This window comes from Anarhichas minor, unplaced genomic scaffold (assembly GCF_050575085.1).
Source record: "Anarhichas minor isolate MPS153535 unplaced genomic scaffold, ASM5057508v1 ptg000040l, whole genome shotgun sequence".
NCBI lineage: Eukaryota > Metazoa > Chordata > Actinopteri > Perciformes > Anarhichadidae > Anarhichas > Anarhichas minor.
In genome coordinates, this window is record NW_027466486.1 from 17,605,505 (window position 1) to 17,621,870 (window position 16,366).

A 16,366-nucleotide genomic window follows, 5' to 3' on the forward strand; every position below is an offset into this window, starting at 1 on the left:
GCAGGATTGTTGCACTTCACAAGTGCAATGGTTTAGATGCTGAGGAGGGAGCTATCCTTTGTCCAAAGACATACTGCAAAGCTGGCTTAAATGGTACACTGCTGACTTCACATGTGAAAGTCATTGGGATTAGTGCCCACCTCATCCAACAAAATCCTCCGGCAGAGAAAAACACTTTCTATTTCAATATTACAATTACAGCTTGAAACTTAAACAATTGTAGAAATATAGATTATTTACACTGTGCAGCAAACAGGCTTCCACAAAGTGTCTTTGAATGAGGCTAGAGCTTTTAACCTTGAAGGGATTCAAAACCAGCTCTCTTTTTCCATGATATTTATCTGTATCAATACTGTATCATAAGTTGAACGGCAATTGTAGAGACATTCTTTTGTTAAATAACCATTACTGGCCAGTATGGGGATTGAACCCATGACCTTGGCATTATTAGCACCACGCTCTGACCATCTGAGCTAACCGGCCCTTTTTCACTTGTTAATTCAAGTCCATTACTTCCAAAATTATAGCAGGACAGAACGTGCAAAATGCAAGAATTTATTTAATGGTCAGTCGGGTGTGAAACCCCATCAGCTTTACTTGCGTAGTTAGGTTAAAGGGAAGACCGCTGACATCTCATATGAATGGAATGACCTCAATTTTAAAGTAACATTGCTTACACCATATTTCTTATAATGAGCCTTGAGCTATCAACCACGAAGGGACTCGAACCCTCAATCTTCTGATCCGAAGTCAGACGCCTTGTCCATTAGGCCACGTGGTCGCTAAATGCAGGATTGTTGCACTTCACAAGTGCAATGGTTTAGATGCTGAGGAGGGAGCTATCCTTTGTCCAAAGACATACTGCAAAGCTGGCTTAAATGGTACACTGCTGACTTCACATGTGAAAGTCATTGGGATTAGTGCCCACCTCATCCAACAAAATCCTCCGGCAGAGAAAAACACTTTCTATTTCAAACTTACAATTACAGCTTGAAACTTAAACAATTGTAGAAATATAGATTATTTACACTGTGCAGCAAACAGGCTTCCACAAAGTGTCTTTGAATGAGGCTAGAGCTTTTAACCTTGAAGGGATTCAAAACCAGCTCTCTTTTTCCATGATATTTATCTGTATCAATACTGTATCATAAGTTGAACGGCAATTGTAGAGACATTCTTTTGTTAAATAACCATTACTGGCCAGTATGGTGATTGAACCCATGACCTTGGCGTTATTAGCACCACGCTCTGACCATCTGAGCTAACCGGCCCTTTTTCACTTGTTAATTCAAGTCCATTACTTCCAAAATTATAGCAGGACAGAACGTGCAAAATGCAAGAATTTATTTAATGGTCAGTCGGGTGTGAAACCCCATCAGCTTTACTTGCGTAGTTAGGTTAAAGGGAAGACCGCTGACATCTCATATGAATGACCTCAATTTTAAAGTAACATTGCTTACACCATATTTCTTATAATGAGCCTTGAGCTATCAACCACGAAGGGACTCGAACCCTCAATCTTCTGATCCGAAGTCAGACGCCTTGTCCATTAGGCCACATGGTCGCTAAATGCAGGATTGTTGCACTTCACAAGTGCAATGGTTTAGATGCTGAGGAGGGAGCTATCCTTTGTCCAAAGACATACTGCAAAGCTGGCTTAAATGGTACACTGCTGACTTCACATGTGAAAGTCATTGGGATTAGTGCCCACCTCATCCAACAAAATCCCCCGGCAGAGAAAAACACTTTCTATTTCAAACTTACAATTACAGCTTGAAACTTAAACAATTGTAGAAATATAGATTATTTACACTGTGCAGCAAACGGGCTTCCACAAAGTGTCTTTGAATGAGGCTAGAGCTTTTAACCTTGAAGGGATTCAAAACCAGCTCTCTTTTTCCATGATATTTATCTGTATCAATACTGTATCATAAGTTGAACGGCAATTGTAGAGACATTCTTTTGTTAAATAACCATTACTGGCCAGTATGGGGATTGAACCCATGACCTTGGCGTTATTAGCACCACGCTCTGACCATCTGAGCTAACCGGCCCTTTTTCACTTGTTAATTCAAGTCCATTACTTCCAAAATTATAGCAGGACAGAACGTGCAAAATGCAAGAATTTATTTAATGGTCAGTCGGGTGTGAAACCCCATCAGCTTTACTTGCGTAGTTAGGTTAAAGGGAAGACCGCTGACATCTCATATGAATGGAATGACCTCAATTTTAAAGTAACATTGCTTACACCATATTTCTTATAATGAGCCTTGAGCTATCAACCACGAAGGGACTCGAACCCTCAATCTTCTGATCCGAAGTCAGACGCCTTGTCCATTAGGCCACATGGTCGCTAAATGCAGGATTGTTGCACTTCACAAGTGCAATGGTTTAGATGCTGAGGAGGGAGCTATCCTTTGTCCAAAGACATACTGCAAAGCTGGCTTAAATGGTACACTGCTGACTTCACATGTGAAAGTCATTGGGATTAGTGCCCACCTCATCCAACAAAATCCCCCGGCAGAGAAAAACACTTTCTATTTCAAACTTACAATTACAGCTTGAAACTTAAACAATTGTAGAAATATAGATTATTTACACTGTGCAGCAAACGGGCTTCCACAAAGTATCTTTGAATGAGGCTAGAGCTTTTAACCTTGAAGGGATTCAAAACCAGCTCTCTTTTTCCATGATATTTATCTGTATCAATACTGTATCATAAGTTGAACGGCAATTGTAGAGACATTCTTTTGTTAAATAACCATTACTGGCCAGTATGGGGATTGAACCCATGACCTTGGCGTTATTAGCACCACACTCTGACCATCTGAGCTAACCGGCCCTTTTTCACTTGTTAATTCAAGTCCATTACTTCCAAAATTATAGCAGGACAGAACGTGCAAAATGCAAACATTTATTTAATGGTCAATCGGGTGTGAAACCCCATCAGCTTTACTTGCGTAGTTAGGTTAAAGGGAAGACCGCTGACATCTCATATGAATGGAATGACCTCAATTTTAAAGTAACATTGCTTACACCATATTTCTTATAATGAGCCTTGAGCTATCAACCACGAAGTGACTCGAACCCTCAATCTTCTGATCCAAAGTCAGACGCCTTGTCCATTAGGCCACATGGTCGCTAAATGCAGGATTGTTGCACTTCACAAGTGCAATGGTTTAGATGCTGAGGAGGGAGCTATCCTTTGTCCAAAGACATACTGCAAAGCTGGCTTAAATGGTACACTGCTGACTTCACATGTGAAAGTCATTGGGATTAGTGCCCACCTCATCCAACAAAATCCTCCGGCAGAGAAGAACACTTTCTATTTCAAATTTACAATTACAGCTTGAAACTTAAACAATTGTAGAAATATAGATTATTTACACTGTGCAGCAAACGGGCTTCCACAAAGTGTCTTTGAAAGAGGCTAGAGCTTTTAACCTTGAAGGGATTCAAAACCAGCTCTCTTTTTCCATGATATTTATCTGTATCAATACTGTATCATAAGTTGAACGGCAATTGTAGAGACATTCTTTTGTTAAATAACCATTACTGGCCAGTATGGGGATTGAACCCATGACCTTGGCGTTATTAGCACCACGCTCTGACCATCTGAGCTAACCGGCCCTTTTTCACTTGTTAATTCAAGTCCATTACTTCCAAAATTATAGCAGGACAGAACGTGCAAAATGCAAGAATTTATTTAATGGTCAGTCGGGTGTGAAACCCCATCAGCTTTACTTGCGTAGTTAGGTTAAAGGGAAGACCGCTGACATCTCATATGAATGGAATGACCTCAATTTTAAAGTAACATTGCTTACACCATATTTCTTATAATGAGCCTTGAGCTATCAACCACGAAGGGACTCGAACCCTCAATCTTCTGATCCGAAGTCAGACGCCTTGTCCATTAGGCCACATGGTCGCTAAATGCAGGATTGTTGCACTTCACAAGTGCAATGGTTTAGATGCTGAGGAGGGAGCTATCCTTTGTCCAAAGACATACTGCAAAGCTGGCTTAAATGGTACACTGCTGACTTCACATGTGAAAGTCATTGGGATTAGTGCCCACCTCATCCAACAAAATCCTCCGGCAGAGAAAAACACTTTCTATTTCAAACTTACAATTACAGCTTGAAACTTAAACAATTGTAGAAATATAGATTATTTACACTGTGCAGCAAACGGGCTTCCACAAAGTGTCTTTGAATGAGGCTAGAGCTTTTAACCTTGAAGGGATTCAAAACCAGCTCTCTTTTTCCATGATATTTATCTGTATCAATACTGTATCATAAGTTGAACGGCAATTGTAGAGACATTCTTTTGTTAAATAACCATTACTGGCCAGTATGGGGATTGAACCCATGACCTTGGCGTTATTAGCACCACGCTCTGACCATCTGAGCTAACCGGCCCTTTTTCACTTGTTAATTCAAGTCCATTACTTCCAAAATTATAGCAGGACAGAACGTGCAAAATTCAAGAATTTATTTAATGGTCAGTCGGGTGTGAAACCCCATCAGCTTTACTTGCGTAGTTAGGTTAAAGGGAAGACCGCTGACATCTCATATGAATGGAATGTCCTCAATTTTAAAGTAACATTGCTTACACCATATTTCTTATAATGAGCCTTGAGCTATCAACCACGAAGGGACTCGAACCCTCAATCTTCTGATCCGAAGTCAGACGCCTTGTCCATTAGGCCACATGGTCGCTAAATGCAGGATTGTTGCACTTCACAAGTGCAATGGTTTAGATGCTGAGGAGGGAGCTATCCTTTGTCCAAAGACATACTGCAAAGCTGGCTTAAATGGTACACTGCTGACTTCACATGTGAAAGTCATTGGGATTAGTGCCCACCTCATCCAACAAAATCCTCCGGCAGAGAAAAACACTTTCTATTTCAAACTTACAATTACAGCTTGAAACTTAAACAATTGTAGAAATATAGATTATTTACACTGTGCAGCAAACGGGCTTCCACAAAGTGTCTTTGAATGAGGCTAGAGCTTTTAACCTTGAAGGGATTCAAAACCAGCTCTCTTTTTCCATGATATTTATCTGTATCAATACTGTATCATAAGTTGAACGGCAATTGTAGAGACATTCTTTTGTTAAATAACCATTACTGGCCAGTATGGGGATTGAACCCATGACCTTGGCGTTATTAGCACCACACTCTGACCATCTGAGCTAACCGGCCCTTTTTCACTTGTTAATTCAAGTCCATTACTTCCAAAATTATAGCAGGACAGAACGTGCAAAATGCAAACATTTATTTAATGGTCAATCGGGTGTGAAACCCCATCAGCTTTACTTGCGTAGTTAGGTTAAAGGGAAGACCGCTGACATCTCATATGAATGGAATGACCTCAATTTTAAAGTAACATTGCTTACACCATATTTCTTATAATGAGCCTTGAGCTATCAACCACGAAGTGACTCGAACCCTCAATCTTCTGATCCGAAGTCAGACGCCTTGTCCATTAGGCCACATGGTCGCTAAATGCAGGATTGTTGCACTTCACAAGTGCAATGGTTTAGATGCTGAGGAGGGAGCTATCCTTTGTCCAAAGACATACTGCAAAGCTGGCTTAAATGGTACACTGCTGACTTCACATGTGAAAGTCATTGGGATTAGTGCCCACCTCATCCAACAAAATCCTCCGGCAGAGAAAAACACTTTCTATTTCAAATTTACAATTACAGCTTGAAACTTAAACAATTGTAGAAATATAGATTATTTACACTGTGCAGCAAACGGGCTTCCACAAAGTGTCTTTGAAAGAGGCTAGAGCTTTTAACCTTGAAGGGATTCAAAACCAGCTCTCTTTTTCCATGATATTTATCTGTATCAATACTGTATCATAAGTTGAACGGCAATTGTAGAGACATTCTTTTGTTAAATAACCATTACTGGCCAGTATGGGGATTGAACCCATGACCTTGGCGTTATTAGCACCACGCTCTGACCATCTGAGCTAACCGGCCCTTTTTCACTTGTTAATTCAACTCCATTACTTCCAGAATTATAGCAGGACAGAACGTGCAAAATGCAAGCATTTATTTAATGGTCAATCGGGTGTGAAACCCCATCAGCTTTACTTGCGTAGTTTGGTTAAAGGGAAGACCGCTGACATCTCATATCAATGGCATCTCCAAAAGCATATTGATGGCCAGTATGGGGATTGAACCCATGACCTTGGCGTTTTTGCACCACGCTCTGACAATCTGAGCTAACCGGCCCTTTTTCACTTGTTAATTCAAGTCCATTACTTCCAAAATTATAGCAGGACAGAACATGCAAAATGTAAGAATTTATTTAATGGTCAGTCGGGTGTGAAACCCCATCAGCTTTACTTGCGTAGTTAGGTTAAAGGGAAGACCGCTGACATCTCATATGAATGGAATGACCTCAATTTTAAAGTAACATTGCTTACACCATATTTCTTATAATGAGCCTTGAGCTATCAACCACGAAGGGACTCGAAACCTAAATCTTCTGATCCGAAGTCAGACGCTTTGTCCATTAGGCCACATGGTCGCTAAATGCAGGATTGTTGCACTTCACAAGTGCAATGGTTTAGATGCTGAGGAGGGAGCTATCCTTTGTCCAAAGACATACTACAAAGCTGGCTTAAATGGTACACTGCTGACTTCACATGTGAAAGTCATTGGGATTAGTGCCCACCTCATCCAACAAAATCCTCCGGCAGAGAAAAACACTTTCTATTTCAAACTTACAATTACAGCTTGAAACTTAAACAATTGTAGAAATATAGATTATTTACACTGTGCAGCAAACGGGCTTCCACAAAGTGTCTTTGAATGAGGCTAGAGCATTTAACCTTGAAGGGATTCAAAACCAGCTCTCTTTTTCCATGATATTTATCTGTATCAATACTGTATCATAAGTTGAACGGCAATTGTAGAGACATTCTTTTGTTAAATAACCATTACTGGCCAGTATGGGGATTGAACCCATGACCTTGGCGTTATTAGCACCACGCTCTGACCATCTGAGCTAACCGGCCCTTTTTCACTTGTTAATTCAACTCCATTACTTCCAGAATTATAGCAGGACAGAACGTGCAAAATGCAAGCATTTATTTAATGGTCAATCGGGTGTGAAACCCCATCAGCTTTACTTGCGTAGTTAGGTTAAAGGGAAGACCGCTGACATCTCATATCAATGGCATCTCCAAAAGCATATTGATGGCCAGTATGGGGATTGAACCCATGACCTTGGCGTTATTAGCACCACGCTCTGACCATCTGAGCTAACCGGCCCTTTTTCACTTGTTAATTCAAGTCCATTACTTCCAAAATTATAGCAGGACAGAACGTGCAAAATGCAAGAATTTATTTAATGGTCAGTCGGGTGTGAAACCCCATCAGCTTTACTTGCGTAGTTAGGTTAAAGGGAAGACCGCTGACATCTCATATGAATGGAATGACCTCAATTTTAAAGTAACATTGCTTACACCATATTTCTTATAATGAGCCTTGAGCTATCAACCACGAAGGGACTCGAACCCTCAATCTTCTGATCCGAAGTCAGACGCCTTGTCCATTAGGCCACGTGGTCGCTAAATGCAGGATTGTTGCACTTCACAAGTGCAATGGTTTAGATGCTGAGGAGGGAGCTATCCTTTGTCCAAAGACATACTGCAAAGCTGGCTTAAATGGTACACTGCTGACTTCACATGTGAAAGTCATTGGGATTAGTGCCCACCTCATCCAACAAAGTCCTCCGGCAGAGAAAAACACTTTATATTTCAAACTTACAATTACAGCTTGAAACTTAAACAATTGTAGAAATATAGATTATTTACACTGTGCAGCAAACGGGCTTCCACAAAGCATCTTTGAATGAGGCTAGAGCTTTTAACCTTGAAGGGATTCAAAACCAGCTCTCTTTTTCCATGATATTTATCTGTATCAATACTGTATCATAAGTTGAACGGCAATTGTAGAGACATTCTTTTGTTAAATAACCATTACTGGCCAGTATGGGGATTGAACCCATGACCTTGGCGTTATTAGCACCACGCTCTGACCATCTGAGCTAACCGGCCCTTTTTCACTTGTTAATTCAACTCCATTACTTCCAGAATTATAGCAGGACAGAACGTGCAAAATGCAAGCATTTATTTAATGGTCAATCGGGTGTGAAACCCCATCAGCTTTACTTGCGTAGTTAGGTTAAAGGGAAGACCGCTGATATCTCATATCAATGGCATCTCCAAAAGCATATTGATGGCCAGTATGGGGATTGAACCCATGACCTTGGCGTTATTAGCACCACGCTCTGACCATCTGAGCTAACCGGCCCTTTTTCACTTGTTAATTCAAGTCCATTACTTCCAAAATTATAGCAGGACAGAACGTGCAAAATGCAAGAATTTATTTAATGGTCAGTCGGGTGTGAAACCCCATCAGCTTTACTTGCGTAGTTAGGTTAAAGGGAAGACCGCTGACATCTCATATGAATGGAATGACCTCAATTTTAAAGTAACATTGCTTACACCATATTTCTTATAATGAGCCTTGAGCTATCAACCACGAAGGGAATCGAACCCTCAATCTTCTGATCCGAATTCAGACGCCTTGTCCATTAGGCCACGTGGTCGCTAAATGCAGGATTGTTGCACTTCACAAGTGCAATGGTTTAGATGCTGAGGAGGGAGCTATCCTTTGTCCAAAGACATACTGCAAAGCTGGCTTAAATGGTACACTGCTGACTTCACATGTGAAAGTCATTGGGATTAGTGCCCACCTCATCCAACAAAGTCCTCCGGCAGAGAAAAACACTTTATATTTCAAACTTACAATTACAGCTTGAAACTTAAACAATTGTAGAAATATAGATTATTTACACTGTGCAGCAAACGGGCTTCCACAAAGCGTCTTTGAATGAGGCTAGAGCTTTTAACCTTGAAGGGATTCAAAACCAGCTCTCTTTTTCCATGATATTTATCTGTATCAATACTGTATCATAAGTTGAACGGCAATTGTAGAGACATTCTTTTGTTAAATAACCATTACTGGCCAGTATGGGTATTGAACCCATGACCTTGGCGTTATTAGCACCACGCTCTGACCATCTGAGCTAACCGGCCCTTTTTCACTTGTTAATTCAAGTCCATTACTTCCAAAATTATAGCAGGACACAACGTGCAAAATGCAAGAATTTATTTAATGGTCAGTCGGGTGTGAAACCCCATCAGCTTTACTTGCGTAGTTAGGTTAAAGGGAAGACCGCTGACATCTCATATGAATGGAATGACCTCAATTTTAAAGTAACAATGCTTACACCATATTTCTTATAATGAGCCTTGAGCTATCAACCACGAAGGGACTCGAACCCTCAATCTTCTGATCCGAAGTCAGACGCCTTGTCCATTAGGCCACATGGTCGCTAAATGCAGGATTGTTGCACTTCACAAGTGCAATGGTTTAGATGCTGAGGAGGGAGCTATCCTTTGTCCAAAGACATACTGCAAAGCTGGCTTAAATGGTACACTGCTGACTTCACATGTGAAAGTCATTGGGATTAGTGCCCACCTCATCCAACAAAATCCTCCGGCAGAGAAAAACACTTTCTATTTCAAACTTACAATTACAGCTTGGAACTTAAACAATTGTAGAAATATAGATTATTTACACTGTGCAGCAAACGGCCTTCCACAAAGTGTCTTTGAATGAGGCTAGAGCTTTTAACCTTGAAGGGATTCAAAACCAGCTCTCTTTTTCCATGATATTTATCTGTATCAATACTGTATCATAAGTTGAACGGCAATTGTAGAGACATTCTTTTGTTAAATAACCATTACTGGCCAGTATGGGGATTGAACCCATGACCTTGGCGTTATTAGCACCACGCTCTGACCATCTGAGCTAACCGGCCCTTTTTCACTTGTTAATTCAACTCCATTACTTCCAGAATTATAGCAGGACAGAACGTGCAAAATGCAAGCATTTATTTAATGGTCAATCGGGTGTGAAACCCCATCAGCTTTACTTGCGTAGTTAGGTTAAAGGGAAGACCGCTGACATCTCATATCAATGGCATCTCCAAAAGCATATTGATGGCCAGTATGGGGATTGAACCCATGACCTTGGCGTTATTAGCACCACGCTCTGATCATCTGAGCTAACCGGCCCTTTTTCACTTGTTAATTCAAGTCCATTACTTCCAAAATTATAGCAGGACAGAACGTGCAAAATGCAAGAATTTATTTAATGGTCAGTCGGGTGTGAAACCCCATCAGCTTTACTTGCGTAGTTAGGTTAAAGGGAAGACCGCTGACATCTCATATGAATGGAATGACCTCAATTTTAAAGTAACAATGCTTACACCATATTTCTTATAATGAGCCTTGAGCTATCAACCACGAAGGGACTCGAACCCTCAATCTTCTGATCCGAAGTCAGACGCCTTGTCCATTAGGCCACATGGTCGCTAAATGCAGGATTGTTGCACTTCACAAGTGCAATGGTTTAGATGCTGAGGAGGGAGCTATCCTTTGTCCAAAGACATACTGCAAAGCTGGCTTAAATGGTACACTGCTGACTTCACATGTGAAAGTCATTGGGATTAGTGCCCACCTCATCCAACAAAATCCTCCGGCAGAGAAAAACACTTTCTATTTCAAACTTACAATTACAGCTTGAAACTTAAACAATTGTAGAAATATAGATTATTTACACTGTGCAGCAAACGGCCTTCCACAAAGTGTCTTTGAATGAGGCTAGAGCTTTTAACCTTGAAGGGATTCAAAACCAGCTCTCTTTTTCCATGATATTTATCTGTATCAATACTGTATCATAAGTTGAACGGCAATTGTAGAGACATTCTTTTGTTAAATAACCATTACTGGCCAGTATGGGGATTGAACCCATGACCTTGGCGTTATTAGCACCACGCTCTGACCATCTGAGCTAACCGGCCCTTTTTCACTTGTTAATTCAAGTCCATTACTTCCAAAATTATAGCAGGACAGAACGTGCAAAATGAAAGAATTTATTTAATGGTCAGTCGGGTGTGAAACCCCATCAGCTTTACTTGCGTAGTTAGGTTAAAGGGAAGACCGCTGACATCTCATATGAATGGAATGACCTCAATTTTAAAGTAACATTGCTTACACCATATTTCTTATAATGAGCCTTGAGCTATCAACCACGAAGGGACTCGAACCCTCAATCTTCTGATCCGAAGTCAGACGCCTTGTCCATTAGGCCACATGGTCGCTAAATGCAGGATTGTTGCACTTCACAAGTGCAATGGTTTAGATGCTGAGGAGGGAGCTATCCTTTGTCCAAAGACATACTGCAAAGCTGGCTTAAATGGTACACTGCTGACTTCACATGTGAAAGTCATTGGGATTAGTGCCCACCTCATCCAACAAAATCCTCCGGCAGAGAAAAAGACTTTCTATTTCAAACTTACAATTACAGCTTGAAACTTAAACAATTGTAGAAATATAGATTATTTACACTGTGCAGCAAACGGGCTTCCACAAAGTGTCTTTGAATGAGGCTAGAGCATTTAACCTTGAAGGGATTCAAAACCAGCTCTCTTTTTCCATGATATTTATCTGTATCAATACTGTATCATAAGTTGAACGGCAATTGTAGAGACATTCTTTTGTTAAATAACCATTACTGGCCAGTATGGGGATTGAACCCATGACCTTGGCGTTATTAGCACCATGCTCTGACCATCTGAGCTAACCGGCCCTTTTTCACTTGTTAATTCAACTACATTACTTCCAGAATTATAGCAGGACAGAACGTGCAAAATGCAAGCATTTATTTAATGGTCAATCGGGTGTGAAACCCCATCAGCTTTACTTGCGTAGTTAGGTTAAAGGGAAGACCGCTGACATCTCATATCAATGGCATCTCCAAAAGCATATTGATGGCCAGTATGGGGATTGAACCCATGACCTTGGCGTTATTAGCACCACGCTCTGACCATCTGAGCTAACCGGCCCTTTTTCACTTGTTAATTCAAGTCCATTACTTCCAAAATTATAGCAGGACAGAACGTGCAAAATGCAAGAATTTATTTAATGGTCAGTCGGGTGTGAAACCCCATCAGCTTTACTTGCGTAGTTAGGTTAAAGGGAAGACCGCTGACATCTCATATGAATGGAATGACCTCGATTTTAAAGTAACAATGCTTACACCATATTTCTTATAATGAGCCTTGAGCTATCAACCACGAAGGGACTCGAACCCTCAATCTTCTGATCCGAAGTCAGACGCCTTGTCCATTAGGCCACATGGTCGCTAAATGCAGGATTGTTGCACTTCACAAGTGCAATGGTTTAGATGCTGAGGAGGGAGCTATCCTTTGTCCAAAGACATACTGCAAAGCTGGCTTAAATGGTACACTGCTGACTTCACATGTGAAAGTCATTGGGATTAGTGCCCACCTCATCCAACAAAATCCTCCGGCAGAGAAAAACACTTTCTATTTCAAACTTACAATTACAGCTTGAAACTTAAACAATTGTAGAAATATAGATTATTTACACTGTGCAGCAAACGGCCTTCCACAAAGTGTCTTTGAATGAGGCTTGAGCTTTTAACCTTGAAGGGATTCAAAACCAGCTCTCTTTTTCCATGATATTTATCTGTATCAATACTGTATCATAAGTTGAACGGCAATTGTAGAGACATTCTTTTGTTAAATAACCATTACTGGCCAGTACGGGGATTGAACCCATGACCTTGGCGTTATTAGCACCACGCTCTGACCATCTGAGCTAACCGGCCCTTTTTCACTTGTTAATTCAACTCCATTACTTCCAGAATTATAGCAGGACAGAACGTGCAAAATGCAAGCATTTATTTAATGGTCAATCGGGTGTGAAACCCCATCAGCTTTACTTGCGTAGTTAGGTTAAAGGGAAGACCGCTGACATCTCATATGAATGGAATGACCTCAATTTTAAAGTAACATTGCTTACACCATATTTCTTATAATGAGCCTTGAGCTATCAACCACGAAGGGACTCGAACCCTCAATCTTCTGATCCGAAGTCAGACGCCTTGTCCATTAGGCCACATGGTCGCTAAATGCAGGATTGTTGCACTTCACAAGTGCAATGGTTTAGATGCTGAGGAGGGAGCTATCCTTTGTCCAAAGACATACTGCAAAGCTGGCTTAAATGGTACACTGCTGACTTCACATGTGAAAGTCATTGGGATTAGTGCCCACCTCATCCAACAAAATCCTCCGGCAGAGAAAAACACTTTCTATTTCAAATTTACAATTACAGCTTGAAACTTAAACAATTGTAGAAATATAGATTATTTACACTGTGCAGCAAACGGGCTTCCACAAAGTGTCTTTGAATGAGGCTAGAGCTTTTAACCTTGAAGGGATTCAAAACAAGCTCTCTTTTTCCATGATATTTATCTGTATCAATACTGTATCATAAGTTGAACGGCAATTGTAGAGACATTCTTTTGTTAAATAACCATTACTGGCCAGTATGGGGATTGAACCCATGACCTTGGCATTATTAGCACCACGCTCTGACCATCTGAGCTAACCGGCCCTTTTTCACTTGTTAATTCATCTCCATTACTTCCAGAATTATAGCAGGACAGAACGTGCAAAATGCAAGCATTTATTTAATGGTCAATCGGGTGTGAAACCCCATCAGCTTTACTTGCGTAGTTAGGTTAAAGGGAAGACCGCTGACATCTCATATCAATGGCATCTCCAAAAGCATATTGATGGCCAGTATGAGGATTGAACCCATGACCTTGGCCTTATTAGCACCACGCTCTGACCATCTGAGCTAACCGGCCCTTTTTCACTTGTTAATTCAAGTCCATTACTTCCAAAATTATAGCAGGACACAACGTGCAAAATGCAAGAATTTATTTAATGGTCAGTCGGGTGTGAAACCCCATCAGCTTTACTTGCGTAGTTAGGTTAAAGGGAAGACCGCTGACATCTCATATAAATGGAATGACCTCAATTTTAAAGGAACATTGCTTACACCATATTTCTTATAATGAGCCTTGAGCTATCAACCACGAAGGGACTCGAACCCTCAATCTTCTGATCCGAAGTCAGACGCCTTGTCCATTAGGCCACATGGTCGCTAAATGCAGGATTGTTGCACTTCACAAGTGCAATGGTTTAGATGCTGAGGAGGGAGCTATCCTTTGTCCAAAGACATACTGCAAAGCTGGCTTAAATGGTACACTGCTGACTTCACATGTGAAAGTCATTGGGATTAGTGCCCACCTCATCCAACAAAATCCTCCGGCAGAGAAAAACACTTTCTATTTCAAACTTACAATTACAGCTTGAAACTTAAACAATTGTAGAAATATAGATTATTTACACTGTGCAGCAAACGGGCTTCCACAAAGTGTCTTTGAATGAGGCTAGAGCTTTTAACCTTGAAGGGATTCAAAACCAGCTCTCTTTTTCCATGATATTTATCTGTATCAATACTGTATCATAAGTTGAACGGCAATTGTAGAGACATTCTTTTGTTAAATAACCATTACTGGCCAGTATGGGGATTGAACCCATGACCTTGGCGTTATTAGCACCACACTCTGACCATCTGAGCTAACCGGCCCTTTTTCACTGGTTAATTCAAGTCCATTACCTCCAAAATTATAGCAGGACAGAACGTGCAAAATGCAAGCATTTAGTTAATGGTCAATCGGGTGTGAAACCCCATCAGCTTTACTTGCGTAGTTAGGTTAAAGGGAAGACCGCTGACATCTCATATGAATGGAATGACCTCAATTTTAAAGGAACATTGCTTACACCATATTTCTTATAATGAGCCTTGAGCTATCAACCACGAAGGGACTTGAACCCTCAATCTTCTGATCCGAAGTCAGACGCCTTGTCCATTAGGCCACATGGTCGCTAAATGCAGGATTGTTGCACTTCACAAGTGCAATGGTTTAGATGCTGAGGAGGGAGCTATCCTTTGTCCAAAGACATACTGCAAAGCTGGCTTAAATGGTACACTGCTGACTTCACATGTGAAAGTCATTGGGATTAGTGCCCACCTCATCCGACAAAATCCTCCGGCAGAGAAAAACACTTTCTATTTCAAACTTACAATTACAGCTTGAAACTTAAACAATTGTAGAAATATAGATTATTTACACTGTGCAGCAAACGGCCTTCCACAAAGTGTCTTTGAATGAGGCTAGAGCTTTTAACCTTGAAGGGATTCAAAACCAGCTCTCTTTTTCCATGATATTTATCTGTATCAATACTGTATCATAAGTTGAACGGCAATTGTAGAGACATTCTTTTGTTAAATAACCATTACTGGCCAGTATGGGGATTGAACCCATGACCTCGGCGTTATTAGCACCATGCTCTGACCATCTGAGCTAACCGGCCCTTTTTCACTTGTTAATTCAAGTCCATTACTTCCAAAATTATAGCAGGACAGAACGTGCAAAATGCAAGAATTTATTTAATGGTCAGTCGGGTGTGAAACCCCATCAGCTTTACTTGCGTAGTTAGGTTAAAGGGAAGACCGCTGACATCTCATATGAATGGAATGACCTCAATTTTAAAGTAACATTGCTTACACCATATTTCTTATAATGAGCCTTGAGCTATCAACCACGAAGGGACTCGAACCCTCAATCTTCTGATCCGAAGTCAGACGCCTTGTCCATTAGGCCACATGGTCGCTAAATGCAGGATTGTTGCACTTCACAAGTGCAATGGTTTAGATGCTGAGGAGGGAGCTATCCTTTGTCCAAAGACATACTGCAAAGCTGGCTTAAATGGTACACTGCTGACTTCACATGTGAAAGTCATTGGGATTAGTGCCCACCTCATCCAACAAAATCCTCCGGCAGAGAAAAACACTTTCTATTTCAAACTTACAATTACAGCTTGAAACTTAAACAATTGTAGAAATATAGATTATTTACACTGTGCAGCAAACGGGCTTCCACAAAGTGTCTTTGAATGAGGCTAGAGCTTTTAACCTTGAAGGGATTCAAAACCAGCTCTCTTTTTCCATGATATTTATCTGTATCAATACTGTATCATAAGTTGAACGGCAATTGTAGAGACATTCTTTTGTTAAATAACCATTACTGGCCAGTATGGGGATTGAACCCATGACCTTGGCATTATTAGCACCATGCTCTGACCATCTGAGCTAACCGGCCCTTTTTCACGTGTTAATTCAAGTCCATTACTTCCAAAATTATAGCAGGACAGAACGTGCAAAATGCAAGCATTTATTTAATGGTCAGTCGGGTGTGAAACCCCATCAGCTTTACTTGCGTAGTTAGGTTAAAGGGAAGACCGCTGACATCTCATATGAATGGAATGACC

At 40.8% G+C, this 16,366-nt stretch overlaps 35 non-coding genes across 35 annotated transcripts; all 35 read right to left on the minus strand.

The window, feature by feature from the left end:
* Window positions 1-409: 409 nt before the first annotated feature.
* trnai-aau (transfer RNA isoleucine (anticodon AAU)) lies at window positions 410-483 on the minus strand. The gene has a single exon. It is a non-coding gene; the product is annotated as a tRNA-Ile (tRNA).
* Window positions 484-708: 225 nt separating this feature from the next.
* trnar-ucg (transfer RNA arginine (anticodon UCG)) lies at window positions 709-781 on the minus strand. The gene has a single exon. It is a non-coding gene; the product is annotated as a tRNA-Arg (tRNA).
* A 710-nt stretch (window positions 782-1,491) lies between these two features.
* Window positions 1,492-1,564, minus strand: trnar-ucg (transfer RNA arginine (anticodon UCG)). Its single transcript has one exon. It is a non-coding gene; the product is annotated as a tRNA-Arg (tRNA).
* Window positions 1,565-1,980: 416 nt separating this feature from the next.
* trnai-aau (transfer RNA isoleucine (anticodon AAU)) lies at window positions 1,981-2,054 on the minus strand. Its single transcript has one exon. It is a non-coding gene; the product is annotated as a tRNA-Ile (tRNA).
* A 225-nt stretch (window positions 2,055-2,279) lies between these two features.
* trnar-ucg (transfer RNA arginine (anticodon UCG)) lies at window positions 2,280-2,352 on the minus strand. The gene has a single exon. It is a non-coding gene; the product is annotated as a tRNA-Arg (tRNA).
* A 416-nt stretch (window positions 2,353-2,768) lies between these two features.
* Window positions 2,769-2,842, minus strand: trnai-aau (transfer RNA isoleucine (anticodon AAU)). The gene has a single exon. It is a non-coding gene; the product is annotated as a tRNA-Ile (tRNA).
* Window positions 2,843-3,556: 714 nt separating this feature from the next.
* trnai-aau (transfer RNA isoleucine (anticodon AAU)) lies at window positions 3,557-3,630 on the minus strand. The gene has a single exon. It is a non-coding gene; the product is annotated as a tRNA-Ile (tRNA).
* Window positions 3,631-3,855: 225 nt separating this feature from the next.
* trnar-ucg (transfer RNA arginine (anticodon UCG)) lies at window positions 3,856-3,928 on the minus strand. The gene has a single exon. It is a non-coding gene; the product is annotated as a tRNA-Arg (tRNA).
* A 416-nt stretch (window positions 3,929-4,344) lies between these two features.
* On the minus strand, window positions 4,345-4,418 carry trnai-aau (transfer RNA isoleucine (anticodon AAU)). The gene has a single exon. It is a non-coding gene; the product is annotated as a tRNA-Ile (tRNA).
* A 225-nt stretch (window positions 4,419-4,643) lies between these two features.
* On the minus strand, window positions 4,644-4,716 carry trnar-ucg (transfer RNA arginine (anticodon UCG)). Its single transcript has one exon. It is a non-coding gene; the product is annotated as a tRNA-Arg (tRNA).
* Window positions 4,717-5,132: 416 nt separating this feature from the next.
* trnai-aau (transfer RNA isoleucine (anticodon AAU)) lies at window positions 5,133-5,206 on the minus strand. The gene has a single exon. It is a non-coding gene; the product is annotated as a tRNA-Ile (tRNA).
* A 714-nt stretch (window positions 5,207-5,920) lies between these two features.
* Window positions 5,921-5,994, minus strand: trnai-aau (transfer RNA isoleucine (anticodon AAU)). Its single transcript has one exon. It is a non-coding gene; the product is annotated as a tRNA-Ile (tRNA).
* Window positions 5,995-6,963: 969 nt separating this feature from the next.
* On the minus strand, window positions 6,964-7,037 carry trnai-aau (transfer RNA isoleucine (anticodon AAU)). The gene has a single exon. It is a non-coding gene; the product is annotated as a tRNA-Ile (tRNA).
* Window positions 7,038-7,219: 182 nt separating this feature from the next.
* On the minus strand, window positions 7,220-7,293 carry trnai-aau (transfer RNA isoleucine (anticodon AAU)). The gene has a single exon. It is a non-coding gene; the product is annotated as a tRNA-Ile (tRNA).
* A 225-nt stretch (window positions 7,294-7,518) lies between these two features.
* trnar-ucg (transfer RNA arginine (anticodon UCG)) lies at window positions 7,519-7,591 on the minus strand. The gene has a single exon. It is a non-coding gene; the product is annotated as a tRNA-Arg (tRNA).
* A 416-nt stretch (window positions 7,592-8,007) lies between these two features.
* Window positions 8,008-8,081, minus strand: trnai-aau (transfer RNA isoleucine (anticodon AAU)). The gene has a single exon. It is a non-coding gene; the product is annotated as a tRNA-Ile (tRNA).
* A 182-nt stretch (window positions 8,082-8,263) lies between these two features.
* On the minus strand, window positions 8,264-8,337 carry trnai-aau (transfer RNA isoleucine (anticodon AAU)). Its single transcript has one exon. It is a non-coding gene; the product is annotated as a tRNA-Ile (tRNA).
* Window positions 8,338-8,562: 225 nt separating this feature from the next.
* Window positions 8,563-8,635, minus strand: trnar-ucg (transfer RNA arginine (anticodon UCG)). The gene has a single exon. It is a non-coding gene; the product is annotated as a tRNA-Arg (tRNA).
* A 416-nt stretch (window positions 8,636-9,051) lies between these two features.
* trnai-aau (transfer RNA isoleucine (anticodon AAU)) lies at window positions 9,052-9,125 on the minus strand. The gene has a single exon. It is a non-coding gene; the product is annotated as a tRNA-Ile (tRNA).
* A 225-nt stretch (window positions 9,126-9,350) lies between these two features.
* trnar-ucg (transfer RNA arginine (anticodon UCG)) lies at window positions 9,351-9,423 on the minus strand. Its single transcript has one exon. It is a non-coding gene; the product is annotated as a tRNA-Arg (tRNA).
* A 416-nt stretch (window positions 9,424-9,839) lies between these two features.
* trnai-aau (transfer RNA isoleucine (anticodon AAU)) lies at window positions 9,840-9,913 on the minus strand. The gene has a single exon. It is a non-coding gene; the product is annotated as a tRNA-Ile (tRNA).
* Window positions 9,914-10,394: 481 nt separating this feature from the next.
* On the minus strand, window positions 10,395-10,467 carry trnar-ucg (transfer RNA arginine (anticodon UCG)). The gene has a single exon. It is a non-coding gene; the product is annotated as a tRNA-Arg (tRNA).
* Window positions 10,468-10,883: 416 nt separating this feature from the next.
* Window positions 10,884-10,957, minus strand: trnai-aau (transfer RNA isoleucine (anticodon AAU)). The gene has a single exon. It is a non-coding gene; the product is annotated as a tRNA-Ile (tRNA).
* A 225-nt stretch (window positions 10,958-11,182) lies between these two features.
* Window positions 11,183-11,255, minus strand: trnar-ucg (transfer RNA arginine (anticodon UCG)). Its single transcript has one exon. It is a non-coding gene; the product is annotated as a tRNA-Arg (tRNA).
* A 416-nt stretch (window positions 11,256-11,671) lies between these two features.
* trnai-aau (transfer RNA isoleucine (anticodon AAU)) lies at window positions 11,672-11,745 on the minus strand. The gene has a single exon. It is a non-coding gene; the product is annotated as a tRNA-Ile (tRNA).
* A 182-nt stretch (window positions 11,746-11,927) lies between these two features.
* On the minus strand, window positions 11,928-12,001 carry trnai-aau (transfer RNA isoleucine (anticodon AAU)). The gene has a single exon. It is a non-coding gene; the product is annotated as a tRNA-Ile (tRNA).
* A 225-nt stretch (window positions 12,002-12,226) lies between these two features.
* Window positions 12,227-12,299, minus strand: trnar-ucg (transfer RNA arginine (anticodon UCG)). Its single transcript has one exon. It is a non-coding gene; the product is annotated as a tRNA-Arg (tRNA).
* Window positions 12,300-12,715: 416 nt separating this feature from the next.
* Window positions 12,716-12,789, minus strand: trnai-aau (transfer RNA isoleucine (anticodon AAU)). Its single transcript has one exon. It is a non-coding gene; the product is annotated as a tRNA-Ile (tRNA).
* Window positions 12,790-13,014: 225 nt separating this feature from the next.
* Window positions 13,015-13,087, minus strand: trnar-ucg (transfer RNA arginine (anticodon UCG)). The gene has a single exon. It is a non-coding gene; the product is annotated as a tRNA-Arg (tRNA).
* A 416-nt stretch (window positions 13,088-13,503) lies between these two features.
* On the minus strand, window positions 13,504-13,577 carry trnai-aau (transfer RNA isoleucine (anticodon AAU)). Its single transcript has one exon. It is a non-coding gene; the product is annotated as a tRNA-Ile (tRNA).
* A 481-nt stretch (window positions 13,578-14,058) lies between these two features.
* trnar-ucg (transfer RNA arginine (anticodon UCG)) lies at window positions 14,059-14,131 on the minus strand. Its single transcript has one exon. It is a non-coding gene; the product is annotated as a tRNA-Arg (tRNA).
* A 416-nt stretch (window positions 14,132-14,547) lies between these two features.
* trnai-aau (transfer RNA isoleucine (anticodon AAU)) lies at window positions 14,548-14,621 on the minus strand. The gene has a single exon. It is a non-coding gene; the product is annotated as a tRNA-Ile (tRNA).
* A 225-nt stretch (window positions 14,622-14,846) lies between these two features.
* trnar-ucg (transfer RNA arginine (anticodon UCG)) lies at window positions 14,847-14,919 on the minus strand. Its single transcript has one exon. It is a non-coding gene; the product is annotated as a tRNA-Arg (tRNA).
* Window positions 14,920-15,335: 416 nt separating this feature from the next.
* Window positions 15,336-15,409, minus strand: trnai-aau (transfer RNA isoleucine (anticodon AAU)). Its single transcript has one exon. It is a non-coding gene; the product is annotated as a tRNA-Ile (tRNA).
* A 225-nt stretch (window positions 15,410-15,634) lies between these two features.
* On the minus strand, window positions 15,635-15,707 carry trnar-ucg (transfer RNA arginine (anticodon UCG)). Its single transcript has one exon. It is a non-coding gene; the product is annotated as a tRNA-Arg (tRNA).
* Between the last annotated feature and the right edge of the window lie 659 nt (window positions 15,708-16,366).